The 15928-nt window shown below is 41.8% G+C and overlaps 1 protein-coding gene across 8 annotated transcripts in view; it reads right to left on the bottom strand.

The window, feature by feature from the left end:
- Positions 1 to 15928, bottom strand: part of LOC118396216 (transcription factor SOX-6-like) — a 165726-nt gene that overhangs the window by 122899 nt on the left and 26899 nt on the right. For all 8 annotated transcript variants that reach the window (XM_052465442.1, XM_052465448.1, XM_052465443.1 and 5 more), the window contains exon 2: positions 7476 to 7547. The gene's annotated coding sequence lies outside the window, so the exon portion shown is untranslated. The remainder of the gene's footprint in view (positions 1 to 7475; positions 7548 to 15928) is intronic.

Genomic DNA, 15928 nt, shown 5'->3' with positions numbered 1-15928 from the left:
TGCTACTGCTCTCGAAATTGCTGCCCTGAAGTTAATAGTGCTACGGACAAAGCTCAGTGGGAAAATGTTGCGATGGACATGTTGCAATGGACTACTTTCTGGAGAGTGATCGTGCCATGCTGACTCTCTCTGACTCTGAAAAGGAATCAGAAAATGAGGAAATCCCTGATTTAGTTTAAAACATTTTTCATTGAACCAGACATTGTAGAGTCTTCTGATGACAATGGTGGGGAAGAAATGGAAGAAACGGAAGAAGTTGACCAAGTTTTGAAATCAGTGGAATGCCCAGTGGAAGCAGAGAGATGATTGCCAAATGTGTAGAGTCCAAAAAGAGAACACAGAATGAAGGCTGTTGTATAAAGTACTGTCTCCAGATTACATCTTCAAACTAAGGGCAACCATGGCACCCATGACAGCGGGAGAAGCATTCAACCATGTATATGGGTAAGAGTCGAGCTACATTTTCAGATATTACATGTTTCTAATTTTGTCAGAAAGTCGTTTTCATTTCAAGTTAAAGCGTACTGTTAGGTAGCTAGCTAATGTTAGCCAGCTGGCTCGCTAGTTAACATTACGTGTATGATCTGTGTAGGAGCTCTAGTGGACGACAAGCCTCGTGGAATTCCAATTTGAATACACGTATACAAGTTCAAATACATTTTTCCCAGTCAGAATTTGTTTTATTCCCAAATTCCCAATTGTTTTGAACGCAGCATTAGAGTTGGGGATTATGGTTCATTGTTTAGCTAGCTAGCCAAAGGTCTAAACAAAAGACTTCACTATGCAAGTAACCATTTCACTGTACTGTTTACACCTTCTGTAACTTAAGGTTTTATTTGATATAGTGCGTGTTTACTTACCAGAGTGGGTAATGTGAAACACAAACATGACCTGCACCAAAGTCAGATCAGGATATAGGCCAAGGACTAGATAAAGTTTATTTTTACAATTACTTTTTTTCTACTACTTTCACCACTTTTAGTCTTGAAAACGGTGGTTGTTTCCTACACTGTGAATCCTTAAAGAGGTGGGTGGGGCTACGGCTTAAGAGGGTGTGAACGATGCTGAATGGGTGTAGACAAAGAAGAGCTCTCCAGGAGGTGCACCAAAACATTCACAGGCCATTTTCTCAAAAGTGGAGTAACAAGTTTATCAACTTTCAAAGCAGAATTACTTTCTCGTTGTTCCTCAACTGCAGTGTATGATATTCCATTTTCTAGCTCGGAGTCTCTAATTTTAGCCACTGTAAAAAACACACTTTCAAATTTAGCTACATAAAACTGAATCGAGCTGGTCGGTCAGGAAGAAACCGTGAACTGATGTCTGTCATGACAGGATTCATACATTGTAATTGTGTCATGAGCGTTCATTTTTGTCCTCTTTCCGGCGTGTAATTCAATTGGAAAGGCAAGTGGCATTTTAAAAAGAGAATAATTGAATTTCAAGTTTCCCGCTAAACCTGATAAAAATTAGGATTTGGAGACGATTTATGCATTTAAAAATGAAGTGGTCTTGTTTCCGCCATGCCTCGGCTCTGTTCTTCAAACAACATCAAATGTGGAGACAGTGAGATCTAGGATAGGTCTGTATCGGTTAATGGTTCTTTCAAAAAACCATCCTGGGCCTGTGCATTTCCAAATGTGGCAAAATCAAAAATGAATGGAAGAGATAAGCACCCTGTTTTTTTTCTTCAGATTTGCGGTGCTTATGTTTTCCGTTCATTTTGGTTGAAGCTGCATCTCATTAACCAATGGGCTGGGATGGGAACTCATCTTGACATCAGACTACGATGGAGGATTGAAAACATCTGATAAACTTTGATTTTAGAGTGTACTATTCCTTTAACTGTCATTCATAACAGCCCTTCAAGACTTTCTCCAGGTGTAGACCATCTCAAAGGCCTCTCAGCCAAATTTAAAGAAATAGAGTTGACTTTAACGTTACTCAAGTGATTTCAACAATTGAGTTAAGTAGTATGGCTAGAGGTACAACATGAAGTGCACACCTAGTTAACAACAAAGCCTTTGAAATGGAGCTCCCTGCCCTAGCCAACAAAGTAGACATGTATTAGCCCATCACCAAACAGTAAATCAGTAATGCCTGCCCAAGTTGTGGGCCAATGGGGATCAGGTACCTGATGACCTACTGTATACTATAAACTCCCTCCCCCTCTGACATGAAGACAACTATTATAACAACTATAATTACTTTAAAAGTGCGATTAACCATTTGGCACTTTTCTTTAACTTTTCCCATCTTCACATTTCATATGTTTCTCCTATCCCCCTGGCAAAACCATTTAAATCTATATGACTTCAGTATTGCCGGTCTTCATTTGGGCTAGTGTTAACTACAACGACATTTGACTCTTTATTGCGAACAGAGATGAAGTCCATTAAAGGGCATACTGTAACATAGTGCTAAAAGGCTCCTGGGGTGCTGCCTGCCTGTGTGTGTTTAAAAAGAGACCTTTCTACATCATACTGAATGCTCCTATTGAGTGAATACAGAGAAACACACTGACCAGAGTAGTGGTCTACAGCCGCATGAGGGAAGCTGTCAAAGGAACCCTGTATGTGAACGATGAAGGCAAACTAACTGACACCCAAAAAGTCAGGTACAGTTTGTTCAGATAAGCAAAAAAGGCATGATCCGGCCGACACTCAAAAAGATGTCGCATAAAGCTTACTTCATTTTCATATTATTCATATTATTCGTATTTTCACTGCATCAGGGATAGCGCACAGAAGACGTTTCAGCTTTGCAGTCTCATTCAGTGTGTAGGTACAACTCTTTTTCATTGAAAACAGCATTGGTAGGGAACCCAGGTGAGCAACCGATTAGCAGCAGGTGCTTCTAATCAGGGTTGTCACTCATCTGCCAATCGAGGATGTTGCTTCTCTGGTTTACATGGATACAAGTTACAACCACATCTGATTTGAACAATATGTTTGATCGATATCTTGATCGTTTCTAGGTAAATAAATATGGATTCCGGAAGGCATCATTTCAAGACCAGTCTGATGATAGTATATGCCAGTGCTTTTTCACAGACGTGATGATATTATAGCTATCATTGAAAGTACGTATATCGTTTTTGTTGGGCTTCGTGGAGTAATCGATGGCTTCTGTTCAAGCTTTTAATTCGTTAAAAAAAATCTTTATCAAGCCAGGTACCGGGGTATCGTCTCGAGTGGAAACGCTCAATGAGAGAATTTGATTGTCTATCATATTCTTCCTCTGTGTCAGATGCGACGCAGTCAATGAAGTTGGCTGCCTTGTATCCATCAGCTGTTAGTATAGTATTTTATTTGATTGTAATGTAGTTAACATTTATTTTTTTAATTTCAGAACCCCTCCAGATCATTATTCAATTGTCTATGTAGCGGGTTGAATATTTCACATAATCTTTGTAAGGATTATTTTCATAAACTAAATCCAAATAGAATTTCCCCATTAGGAAATGTGTGTAGTTAGAGCTAATGGTTAGAGCTAATGGGGTTCCCATCGCTGTTCCAAAGGTCTGTAGGTGGTAATATTACTAAAATAGTTTTTAGTAAGCACTAGTTGCGTAAGCTCAATTATATAATTTACAGGCACATCGCTTTCCCGGTTGGAGAGGAAGAATATGAGAGCCTCTATACCTCCATCATGAGGAATATTTGTGTATAGCAATGAAACATCAAGAGTGACTAGCCAATCACAGAGGAAGAATATGATAAATAATCAAATTCTCTCCTTTATTATTTACTTAATAAATACTATCCAAAACAGAAGGACCCCTTGACTTCTTCCACATTTTGTTACGTTACAGCCTTATTCTAAAACTGATTTTTTAAAGGTATTATGGGGAGCGTTGCTGCACAGCTATTTTCAGGTCTCTCCAGAGATGTTCAATTGGAATCAAGTCCGGGCTCTGGCTGGGCCACTCAAGAACATTCAGACAGTTGTCCCGAAGCCACTCCTGCATTGTCTTGGCTGTGTGCTTAGGGTCGTTGTCCTGTTGGAAGGTGAACCTTCGCCCCAGTCTGAGGTCCTGAGTTCTCTGGAGCAGGTTTTCATCAACGATCTCTCTGTACTTTGCTCCGTTCATCTTTCCTTCGATCCTGACTATTCTCCCAGTCCCTGTTGCTGAAAAACATCCCCACAGCATGATGCTGCCACCACTATGCGTCACCATAGAGATGGTGGCAGGTTTCCTCCAGACGTGAAGCTTGGCATTCAGGCCAAATAGTTCAATCTTGGTTTCATCAGACCAATCTTGTTTCTCATGGCTGAGAGTCCTTTAGGTTCCTTTTGGCAAACTCCAAGCGGGCTGTCATGTGCCTTTTACTGAGGAGTGGCTTCAGTCTGGCCACTTTACCATAAAGACCTGATTGGTGGAGTGCTGCAGAGATGGTTGTCCTTCTGGAAGATTCTCCCAACTCTACAGAGGAACTCAGGAGCTCTGTCAGAGTGACCATCGAGTTATTGGTCACCTCCCTGACCAAGGCCCTTCTCCCCCGATTGTTCAGTTTGGCCGGGCAGCCAACTCTAGGAAGAGTCATGGTGGTTTCCATTTAAGAATAATGGAGGCCACTGTGTTCTTGGGGACCTTCAATGCTGCAGAAATGTTTTGGTACCCTTCTCCAGATCCTGTCTCGGCGCTCTACGGACAATTCCTTCAACCACATGGCTTGGTTTTTGCTCTGACATGCACTGTCAACTGTGGGACCTTATATAGACAGGTGTGTGCCTTTCCAAATCATGTCCAATCAATTGAATTTACCACAGATGGACTCCAATCAAGTTGAAGAAACATTTCAAGGATGATCAATGGAAACAGGACGCAACTGAGCTCAAGTTCGAGTCTCATAGCAAAGGGTCTGAATACTTATGTAAATAAGGTATTTGTTTTTATTTTGAATACATTTGTATAAAACACTGTTTTCACTTTGTCATTATGAGGTACTGTATGTAGATTGATGAGAAACATTTTTTAAATACATTTTAGAATAAGGCTGTAACGTAACAAAATGTGGAAAAAGTTGAGGGGTCTGAACACTTTAGGAATGGACTGTACTTGCTTTCAATAATAGCTATACTAGCATCACATCTATTGTCAATAAGCACTGGAATATACTATCATTCGACTCCTCCTTCAGTCGTTTTTTGGAGTATCTGTACTTTACCATTTATATTTGTACTTCACTACAAAAAAAGAGATCATTTTTACTCCCTGACACCCAAAAGTACTAGTTAGATTTTGAATGCTTAGCAGGACAGGAAAATAAAATTCACACACTTATCAAGACACTGGCCAACATCCCTGTTCAACCCTACTGCCTCTGAGTGTTGAGAGTGTGACCATGGTTATACGTGAATTCAAATTGAACAATTGCACAAAACAATTTAGATAACAGGGCTCTTGATCCAGGGGGGGGATTGAATGTCTCTGCAGTAACCAAGAAGTTTGATCTTGCCATCTAGCTACTTAGCTAGCAAAGATATCTAGCAAAGATATCATTTATTTGACACATCTTAGATTTATTATAGTTACACTTAACTTACTACAAGCAGAGGCGCAGCACGCACCCCCAGTGAGGGTATTGAAATTCACACCGCGGTATATGGTATAAACTGTATATCGCCCAAACCTAACATTCATAAAAGGATGTTTCCCCATGTAGATCACAAACCTCATGTAAGCACCATAACAAAATGTACTAGCGTTGTATGCCCTCAGACTTCTAGGAACAGTTAAATAAATGTCGAACTTGCATTACTAGAGGAGTTATGTATGTGTTACTGTGTTTCTTGCAATAAGATTTATAGTGGAAAAAACATCCCATGCCTTGAAAGTACGCCTTGGAGAACATAAATCCGCTATCAGATGTCAAGATATCACATCGCCAGTTGCGAGACACTTCATAGAACAAAATCACTCTAATAATGAATTATGTTGCGTCAGGATCTAGAAAGTTCCTCCACCACTCAGAGGTGATTACAACAACAAATGACTCCAAAGAAAAGCCATGGGGACACAGCAATTCTCCAGTGTTAAACACTGACAGTGTGTAATTTAAACACCTGTCCATATGGGTCCACACTTTTCTGTGTTAGATTAACACACTGCTTAATGTGAAGCTGTATTCGTTTTTGCCTTTCTTCTGAGTTACCAACCATGACTGTATTTGTTAGGTGACAGAGACTTGGTTTGTCTTGTGGCCTTCACCAAGTGAGATTCTATGCAAATACGCTGTCATTAAACACAACACAAGTATTTAGAGTAAAAAAAAAACAACAAAAAAAAACTAATGTTCACATTACGTTAGCTTGGAAATGTATGTGTAACTCCTATTGGAATCCAGCCAGAGTTGGCACAGCCAACAGTTGGAATTTGTATTCACCCGCAACCTGCATTCAACCTGCCCTGGTTATTAACACCAACATCAAAATGAACACTAGGTCACACTGGCCAATTTGCTGTGGATATATACATCTAATTCCATATCCCAACATAGTTTAAACAAATAACTAGATTTCACCTCCTTCCTCTAAGAAAAATGTAGACTCTTGTACAAGAACACGGTCCATACCATATTTTGAATATCATTTATGAGTTATCCCCACATATTTATGAATGACCTAGCCTGATGTCCTGTGTGGTAAGCACTCATCAATTGATATAATATATCCAAGTGAACAGACACCTAAGGCAATTGATTCATGAAAGCCTCACACCTGATACCCCTAATTGCCCTTCACGCCCCCTCCCGTACCCTATAAGTCTTCTCTGTCTACCTTTGCGATTGTAACTTGTATGGAGGCAGATTAGAGAAGCTACATCCCCAATTGGCGGAGGAGTGGCATTCCTGATTAGAAGCACCTGCTGCTTCTCATCAGTTGCTCACCTGTGTTCCCTGCTGTTTTGAAGAAACAAAAAAGATGTATGCCTTACACATGGAGGGGGCAAAGCCTTACGCAACATCGTTTTGAGTGCGGACCCATCACACCTTTTTGAGTGCAGACCCATCACACCTTTTTGAGTGCGGACCCATCACACCTTTTTGAGTGCAGACCCATCACACCTTTTTGCTTATCTGAGTTTACAGGTTTTATACACCAACCACACTTCTGAGAGAGCACGATGGTCCCCTTCTTTTGATTTTAGGTACAGTTTGTTCACCTAAAGCGCAGACCTGAAAAGGTGTGCGCGCCACCGACATTACCAGTTCTACAAGACCGCCACATTTCTTTATAGCACAACATATGCACTAAGAATTCCAAGATTTAAAAGTGAAAGTTCACTTTTTTAAATGTTCTACTTATTTTCTACTTCCCTTTGGCCTTGTCGATTTCCTCCAAACCGTTAAAAAAAATGAATTAGCAGATTATTTAGCAACGTCCAGAATAAACTTAACTTCAAAAAAGGGAACTCTCTCTTAAAAATGATGTCTTCCACAGTAGAAGTTAGAATAGCCTTCAACACTTACCGCAGTAGAGAGACTTCAACCCCAACACCCTCAGCTCACTTATGGGTCAGTTTTTGGATTCATGAACGTCACCTGAAAAAAAAGAGCAAAAACAAGAGGTCATCATTACATTGCGATTAAAGGGGGGGGGCAATGTAAACGCATATGGACAGCGTAATGATTACAAGGTCATATCTTGCACACATAAATGCCATTCAGTTTTTCATGGAGTGTGAATTCCCACAAATGTTTTTATTGGACAGAGAAGAGATAGGAGAAGAGTGTGTGACGAAGGCAGCGGGTTCGAACCCACGCTGACACTGGTAGATGTGCTGCAGGCTACAGCGCTGACCTCTAGTCCAGGCGTAATTGCCAATTAAGCTGCTGTTGTTTTGATTGCAATGAGAAATATCTCATTAGGTTCTGTGTGAATGATCACGATTCGCTCAGTGTGTTGCCCCTAAAAAAAAACAAAGAGGTCAGGGCATCTTTAATAAATGACGCTTATTCGGGTTGGTTATCTTACCGCCTCCATCTCTAGCGTAGTCCTGTGCATTTCTGTCCCCCCCTCCCTTGCATATAGGCATGCAATGTGCTTTTCATACCCGCTGCCTATCCGACAGAGTGCCTATATGTGAGAGAGGCCGTGCAAAGTTATGACGCAACACACGGCACCACATGAACGTTAGCGCACATTGTACGCAGGCACACAAACCCGTAAACACAACATCACGATTATTGAACGCAGTTTTGAAGTTGGAAGCCTTGTCGCTATCCTGATTATTGTGGACGCTGCTGAGGTAGGACATGTTGTCCTCGTAAAACTTGGGAGGGAGAAGAAGGCGGTGGCACCCTATCCCCTATGCGGTGAGCTAGTTTTGACAGGAAACCTATGGGCCCTGGAAAAAGTAGTGCTCTGCGTAGGGAATAGGGTGCCATTTGGGACGCAGGGGGGTGATCGCTCACAAGCTACTTAGCGTCTAAAGAGCCTATTCTCCTGCCTGTGACTGTCAGTTACCGTGAGTCAACCTTAATTGATCCACAAGCATCCCTAACTACCTGGGTTTGTGGCACGACGGCAACAATTAAATACAATAAAGCAGGAGCTGCTGCCGGAAAACTTCAAGGCCCAGTAGGGGTGAGACGACGGTAACAGGAAAGGAAATGGACAGACCAGCTCATTAGACACCTAATAGGAGAGAACGGGGCTTTCTGCATTCCATTGCAATTTTTTTAACATTTCGATAACAACTCATTTCTGGGTAACAATTAAGTACCTTACTGTGATTGTTTTGAATTAAAATTGTGAAAAAGAAACAAATAGTTTCTTAGCAATAAGCAATTTCTTAAGCAAGAATTGTCTTAGGACTGTCTGGGAGTGGTCTGAGTGGGCAGGGGAAAACTGAACATTTGCTGTTATTGGCCGAGAGGTTTGGAACTCTCTTTCTTATTGGTCTATTAAATCATTTACCGCTTGGTGAAGTCAAAACTCCATCCCAACAAAACATGCTGTTCTTTTCAAACAGCTCTTACACTAAAAGGGATTTATCGTAATTTTCACAATTTATCATTTTCACACAGTATTATTCCAACTCATATTGTGGAAATTTGTCAAATTTTTTTTTTTGACTGAACTGGGCCTTTAACCTGATATGTTGTATGTTCTCACCTTAGAGCAATGTCTGTTGAGACCAAACTACAGGTACAGTAACTGACAAAATAAAGGAAACACCAATATAAAGTGTCTTATTAGGGCCACAACGAGCCAGAACAGCTTCAATGTGCCTTGGCATAGATTCTACAAGTGGCTGGAACTCTATTGGAATTACCATTCTTCCACGAAAAATGTAATCATTTGCTGGTAGGAAACGCTGTCTCAGGCGCAGCTCCAGAATCTCCCATAAGTGTTGAGATCTGGTGACAGACAGCCATGGCATATGGTTTACATCGTGCCCTGTGAATGGGGGCATTGTCCTTGGTTTTTGCTCTGACATGCATTGTCAACTGTGGGACCTTATATAAACAGATGTGTGCCTTTCCAAATCATGTCCAATCAATTGAATTGAGATGTTTCTACTACAAAGGATGATCAATGGAAACAGGATGCACCTGAGCTCAATTTCGAGTCTCATATCGAAAGATTTGAATACTTTAAAAAAAACATTTGCAAATATTTCTAAAAACCTGTTTTCTCTTTGTCATTATGGGGTATTGTGTGTAGATTGATGAGGACAAACATTTATTTAAACCATTTGAGAATAAGGCTGTATAACAAAATGTGGAAAAAGTCAAGGGATCTGAATACTTTCCGAATGCAATGTACATACTGAAGATGTGAACCTAATAATTTGGCAGGATGAAGTCAGGACAGAATTTAACGAAAATGGCATGTGAACATAACACACAGACAGACAGAGACAGAGACAGAGAGAGTGAGAGACAGAGACAGAGACAGAGAGAGTGAGAGAGACAGAGAGAGAGACACAGAGAGAGAGAGAGACACAGAGAGAGAGAGAGAGAGAGAGAGAGAGAGAGAGAGAGAGAGGAGTCAAAACGGTCGAAACAAACATGCCTTTGATTCTACAATTTGAAGCTAATTGAGAACAATGAAGAAAAAAAGCTAATACGGGGCACATAAGATCTTTTATTCATGGCTTAATCAAGACAATTATTCTCTAGTAGAACCATATTATTTTCTTTGAGGGTACAATTAAGATCATTTCCAACAAAAACAACCAGAACCCTTACACGACTAAACAATGACTCAGCAGAAAACACCACCACTGAGCTGGAATCATCTACTTATATCCCTGTTCTATGGAATAGGATAAAGATGCCCCTACTCAAAAAAAAAATAATTTGGGGGGGTTATTTGGTAAGCCAGCACAGGGTTTATATTGGACAGAACACACACAGGGTTCATTTTGATGCAGCCAGTTGGGTTGTGTGAATAACCCAACAAGTTGGGTTGTTAAGGATCCCAAACATGGGATAATTTAACAATAGTTTGATTTTTTTTTCACTCTCAATGGTCTTTTTGAATATAATCCTTCAAGTATTTCCAGGAGGCGTGGTTTATTACGGGTGTGGCTTTCAGCTAAATCTTATTGGCCACCCGTAAGATTCATACCTCCATTCCTAAAAAAATACATTTCACACATTCTTCTATAATATTACAATTATTTATTACATATTACAACAAGTTATACAAATGGGTGGGTTGATTGCTGATTGGTTAAAACCGCATTCCAGCCGGTGTCTATTCCACGGCTAAATCTATGATGTTGAAATGTTTATTTACTCTGTTACATCTGACTGCGTAATCTACTGTCTCACCAGCCCAGCCAAGCAATTTATAAACTTGTTCTCTACTATAAAAAGCATCTAGACATTATCTCACATTTCTTTGACACTAACATTCAGTTTTCAACAGCGGAGATTTGTATAAACCTTGATGTCTGTCTCTCCGACATTTGCAACACTGTTTTAATATTCAAATTCAATCTCCAGTCATCCCATAGTAATGAACGTGTCGGGAGTCGGGACGAGACAGACAGGCAGGCAGCGTTTCTCAACTTGTTGATATCATGAATCAGCTGGCATTTTTTACTTGGCTCATCGTGCTCTAGCGACTCCTTGTGGCGGGCCGTGTGCCTGCAGGTTAACCTGGTCGTCAGTTGAAAGGTGTTTCCTCCGACACATTGATACGGCTGGCTTCTGGGTTAAGCGGGTGGGTGTTAAGAAGCACGGTTTGGGGGGTCATGTTTCGGGGGACGCATGACTCGACCTTCGCCTCTCCCATGCCCGTTTGGGAGTTGCAGCGATGAGACTGAATTGCAAATTGGATATGAAAAGGGGGGTAAAAAAAAGGAAAAATAACAATAACTGTGATCATGCCCTTGAAGCGAGCCCTCAAATTAGTCTCGGGCCTAACAACACCGGTGCCAATATATCCTCCAAACACCGACTTCGAGGGCATTATCACTTAAGTATTCCACCTTATTGTATCCCAACAATCGGATTTACATAGGCTTTCAGAAAACTCATACACTTTTGTAAATCTCATTGAAGCAACAAATACGTCAATGTTCGACCTTAACATCTGATAACAGTACAACAGAACAGATGAACAGGAAGGACATTTACTCTCACGGGTGGCTAAAAAGAACCATCTGAAAGCCACACCCCTACTAAACTACACCTCCAGTCTTCTGATATAACACGCAGAGTCATGTCTCAATAACCTACACGTAGCACCAATAAAGAAAACAACCCAACTAAGTGACCCAACGCCTGCAACCCAGCAGCTGGGTCAACCAAACAACCCAGATCTAGGAAGCTGATCCTTGATCTGTACCTAAGCGAAACATCACCCCAGAGCCTGTTTCTGACTGTTACACAGTCAGTTGCAGAACAACCACTGCCACCCCATAAGATATTCCATAATAACACAGAGTCAAACCCACCTTTAAAAAAAACCTTACACTAGGTCGGGATCTCTCAAGATCCGTTCACATTCTCTCGTTAGCTCGTCTGAACACGTTCCAGATATCTGCAGAACCAGTTATTCTAGCTCTCCTCTCCTCCATTCTCTCCTTCTCTTTTTCTCCGCCGGTCCACACACCCTCGCCACTCTCCCATCTGCAGCTGGTGGCCTCAACACCTGGAGGATGCTGGGTAATCAGAAAGACAGCTGGCTACCCAGGAGAGGACAAGAACAAGCCACGGAACACACTTAACACACATGCGTGTGCACATTAGAGCACACACACACGTACGTACGTACGTGCATTAGCCCGCACACACTTCACACGCACACACTCCTTAACATAAATACCTTCATTTCACAGTATATGGCATGCGACATGCTCAAAAGACGCGTTCAGCCTCGAAGACATTTGCGTGTGTGCGTGCAGGCACGCATGTGTTTTCATGTGCGTTCATGTACATGTGTGTTTAAATAAATCTCGCTGTGCAGGTCAGTGCTCTGTCCGTGCATAGAGGCGAGGGTGAGAGGCTCACAACCCTGCCACGATAACCTAACTAATCGAGGTCTATACATTTGCTCAGGAAAACACAGAGGTCTGACACAGAGGTAGCAGAATAACTAAAGACAGGCCTTCCCCTCAGAGAATATCCACTAGGTCATTGAGTTACTGGGCCCCATCCAGTCCAACTCCGGCACAGCTGGTGGGAGCATTGGGCAAAAAGTGAGGATCCATACAAACATACACACACTCTCCTGTGCACATAATACACACACACACACATCACATGCACATACACACAGACAAACCGACAACAAGTCTCTCCCCTCCACACATACACGTACCAGGCCCTCCCTAAGAACTGGGAAAAGGCTGCTACCTGTTTGGCAAGTGTTCTATCAGCTGTCAAATATTACTGTCCATGCTAGGCGAACATTCAGGCAGCTATAGAACATACCTGTTTGAGTGAGGATCTGAAAAGGGTTCAATTATAGGGTAGCTAGCAACCTGTTTGGCAAAATGTCAGGTAGTTTGTGAGATAATACCTTTCGTGAGTCAAGAGAGAGACATTGACCAACGAAAGACGGTACAGTGGTACAACCAGGGTAAATATGTGGAGAAATACACACATGGTGCAAGGCATGCAGTTGGACAAACACATGAATACAGTACATTGCCGGCACATCAAAACATCCATGTGTTGTCTCATCCCAGTTGTCAATTCTGCTCAGAAGAAGAAAAACACTGGGACATTCAATAGGAGACAAAGAGACACCGTGAGACAGAGAGCATCTCAATAACACGTGTAGACCCTGAGCTTCGGTGTTGCGATGTCAATGCAGTACGAAGCACAGCACTACCCAGACACTGTTTTACAGCAACGGTCAATTAAACTACAATGGAGGTCAATTGATCCGGAAATGACGAGCTTAGGTCAGCGGATCCACTGAGCGCTCACTGACGGTGCTACACTCTCAGAAAGAAACGTTACGATTTGTTCCTAAAGGGGTACAGCCACTTGTCACTGGGGCAGCACCCTGTAAGGTCCTCCTTTGAACTTGTACCCCAGTTTAGCGGTCGACCGACTATGATTTTTCAACGCCGATATTGATACCTATTATTGGAGGACCAAAAAAAGCAGATACTGATACATATTTGTAGTAATGACAATTACAACAATACTGAATGAACAATGAAGACTTTTATTTTAACTTAATATTATACATAAATAAAATCTATTTAGTCTCAAATACAGTTGAAGTTGGAAGTTTACATACACTTAGGTTGGAGTCATTAAAACTCGTTTTTCAACCACTCCACAAATTTCTTGTTAAAAAACTATAGTTTCGGTAATTTTTCCAACAATTGTTCACAGACAGTTTATTTCACTGTATCACAATTCCAGTGGGTCAGAGGTTTACATACACTAAGTTGACTAAGTTCACTAAAATGACAGAAAATGTCATCATGGCTTTAGAAGCTTCTGATAGGCTAATTGACATAATTCGAGTCAATTGGAGGTGTACATGTGGATGTATTTCAAGGCCTACCTTCAAACTCAGTGCAGAACCAGTTTTTGCTTGACATCATGGGAAAATCAAAAGGAATCAGCAAAGACCTCAGAAAAACAATTATAGACCTCCACAAGTCTGGTTCATCCCTGGGAGCAATTTCCAAGGTACCACGTTCATCTGTACAAACAATAGTACGCATGTATAAACACCATGGGACCACACAGCCGTCATACCTGCTTAGGAAGGAGATGCGTTCGGTCTTCTAGAGATGAATGTACTTTGGTGCGAAAATAACAAATCAATCCCAGAACAGCAGCAAAGGACCTTGTGAAGATGCTGGAGGAAACAGGTACAAAAATATCTATATCCACAGTAAAACAAATCCTATGTCCACATAACATGAAAGGCTACTCAGCAAAGAAGAAGCCACTGCTCCAAAACCACCATAAAAAAGCCAGACTATGGTTTGCAACTACACATGGGGAAAAAATATCGTACTTTTTGGAGAAATGTTCTGTGGTCTGATGAAACAAAAATATAACTTGGCTTGCAAGCCAAAGAACACCATCCCAACCATGGAGCACGGGGGTGGCAGCATCATGTTGTGGGGATGCCTTGGTGGAGATCTTTGTGGGCTATACTCGGCCTTGTCTCGGGATGGTAAGTTGGTGGTTGAAGATATCTCTAGTGGTGTGGGGGCTGTGCTTTGGCAAAGTGGGTGAGGATATATCCTTCCTGTTTGGCCCTGTCCGGAGGCGTCATCGGATGGGGCCACAGTGTCTCCTGACCCCTCTCGTCTCTGCCTCCAGTATTTATGCTGCAGTAGTTTATGTGTCGGGGGGCTAGGGTCAGTTTGTTATATCTGGAGTACTTCTCCTGTCCTATCCGGTGTCCTGTGTGAATTTAAGTATGCTCTCTCTAATTCTCTCTTTCTCTCTTTCTTTCTCTCTCTCGGAGGACCTGAGCCCGAGGACCATGCCTCGGGACTACCTGACATGATGACTCCTTACTGTCCCCAGTCCACCTGGCCGTGCTGCTGCTCCAGTTTCAACTGTTCTGCCTGTGATTATTATTATTTGACCATGCTGGTCATTTATGAACATTTGAACATCTTAGCCATGTTCTGTTATAATCTCCAAGCGGCACAGCCAGAAGAGGACTGGCCACCCCACATAGCCTGGCTCCTCTCTAGGTTTCTTCCTAAGTTTTGGCCGTTCTTCCTAGCCACCGTGCTTCTACACCTGCATTGCTTGCTGTTTGGGGTTTCAGGCTGGGTTTCTGTACAGCACCTTGAGATATCAGCTGATGTACGAAGGGCTATATAAATCAATTTGATTTGATTTGATTTTGCTGCAGGAAGGGCTGGTGCACCTCACAAAATAGATGGCATCATGAGGCAGGGAAATTGTGGATATATTGAAGCAACATCTGAAGACATCAGTCAGGAAGTTAAAGCTTGGTCGCAAATGGGTCTTCCAAATGGACAATGACCCCAAGCATAATTCCAAAGTTGTTGCAAAATGGCTTAAGGACAACAAAGTCAAGGTATTGGAGTGGTCATCACAAAGCCCTGACCTCAATCCTATAGAGAATTGGTGGGCAGAACTGAAAAAGCATGTGCGAGCAAGGAGGCCTATAAACCTGACTCAGTTACACCAGCTCTGTCAGGAGGAATGGGCCAAAATTCCCCAACTTATTGTGGGAAGCTTGTGGAAGGCTACCCAAAACGTTTGACCCAAGTTAAACAGTTTAAAGGCAATGCTACCAAATACTAATTGAGTGTATGTTAACTTCTGACCCACTGGGAATGTGATGAAAGAAATAAAAGCTGAAATAAATCATTCTCTCTACTGTCATTCTGACATTTCGCATTCTTAAAATAAAGTGGTGTCCAAACTGACCTAAGACAGGGACTTTTTACTAGGATTAAATGTCAGGAATTGTGAAACTGAGTTTAAATGTATTTGGCTGC

The sequence above is a fragment of the Oncorhynchus keta genome, chromosome 17, assembly GCF_023373465.1.
Source record: "Oncorhynchus keta strain PuntledgeMale-10-30-2019 chromosome 17, Oket_V2, whole genome shotgun sequence".
Lineage (NCBI taxonomy): Eukaryota > Metazoa > Chordata > Actinopteri > Salmoniformes > Salmonidae > Oncorhynchus > Oncorhynchus keta.
The sequence above is the reverse complement of the archived record's forward strand: the minus strand, read 5'-3'. Positions and strand labels throughout refer to the sequence as shown.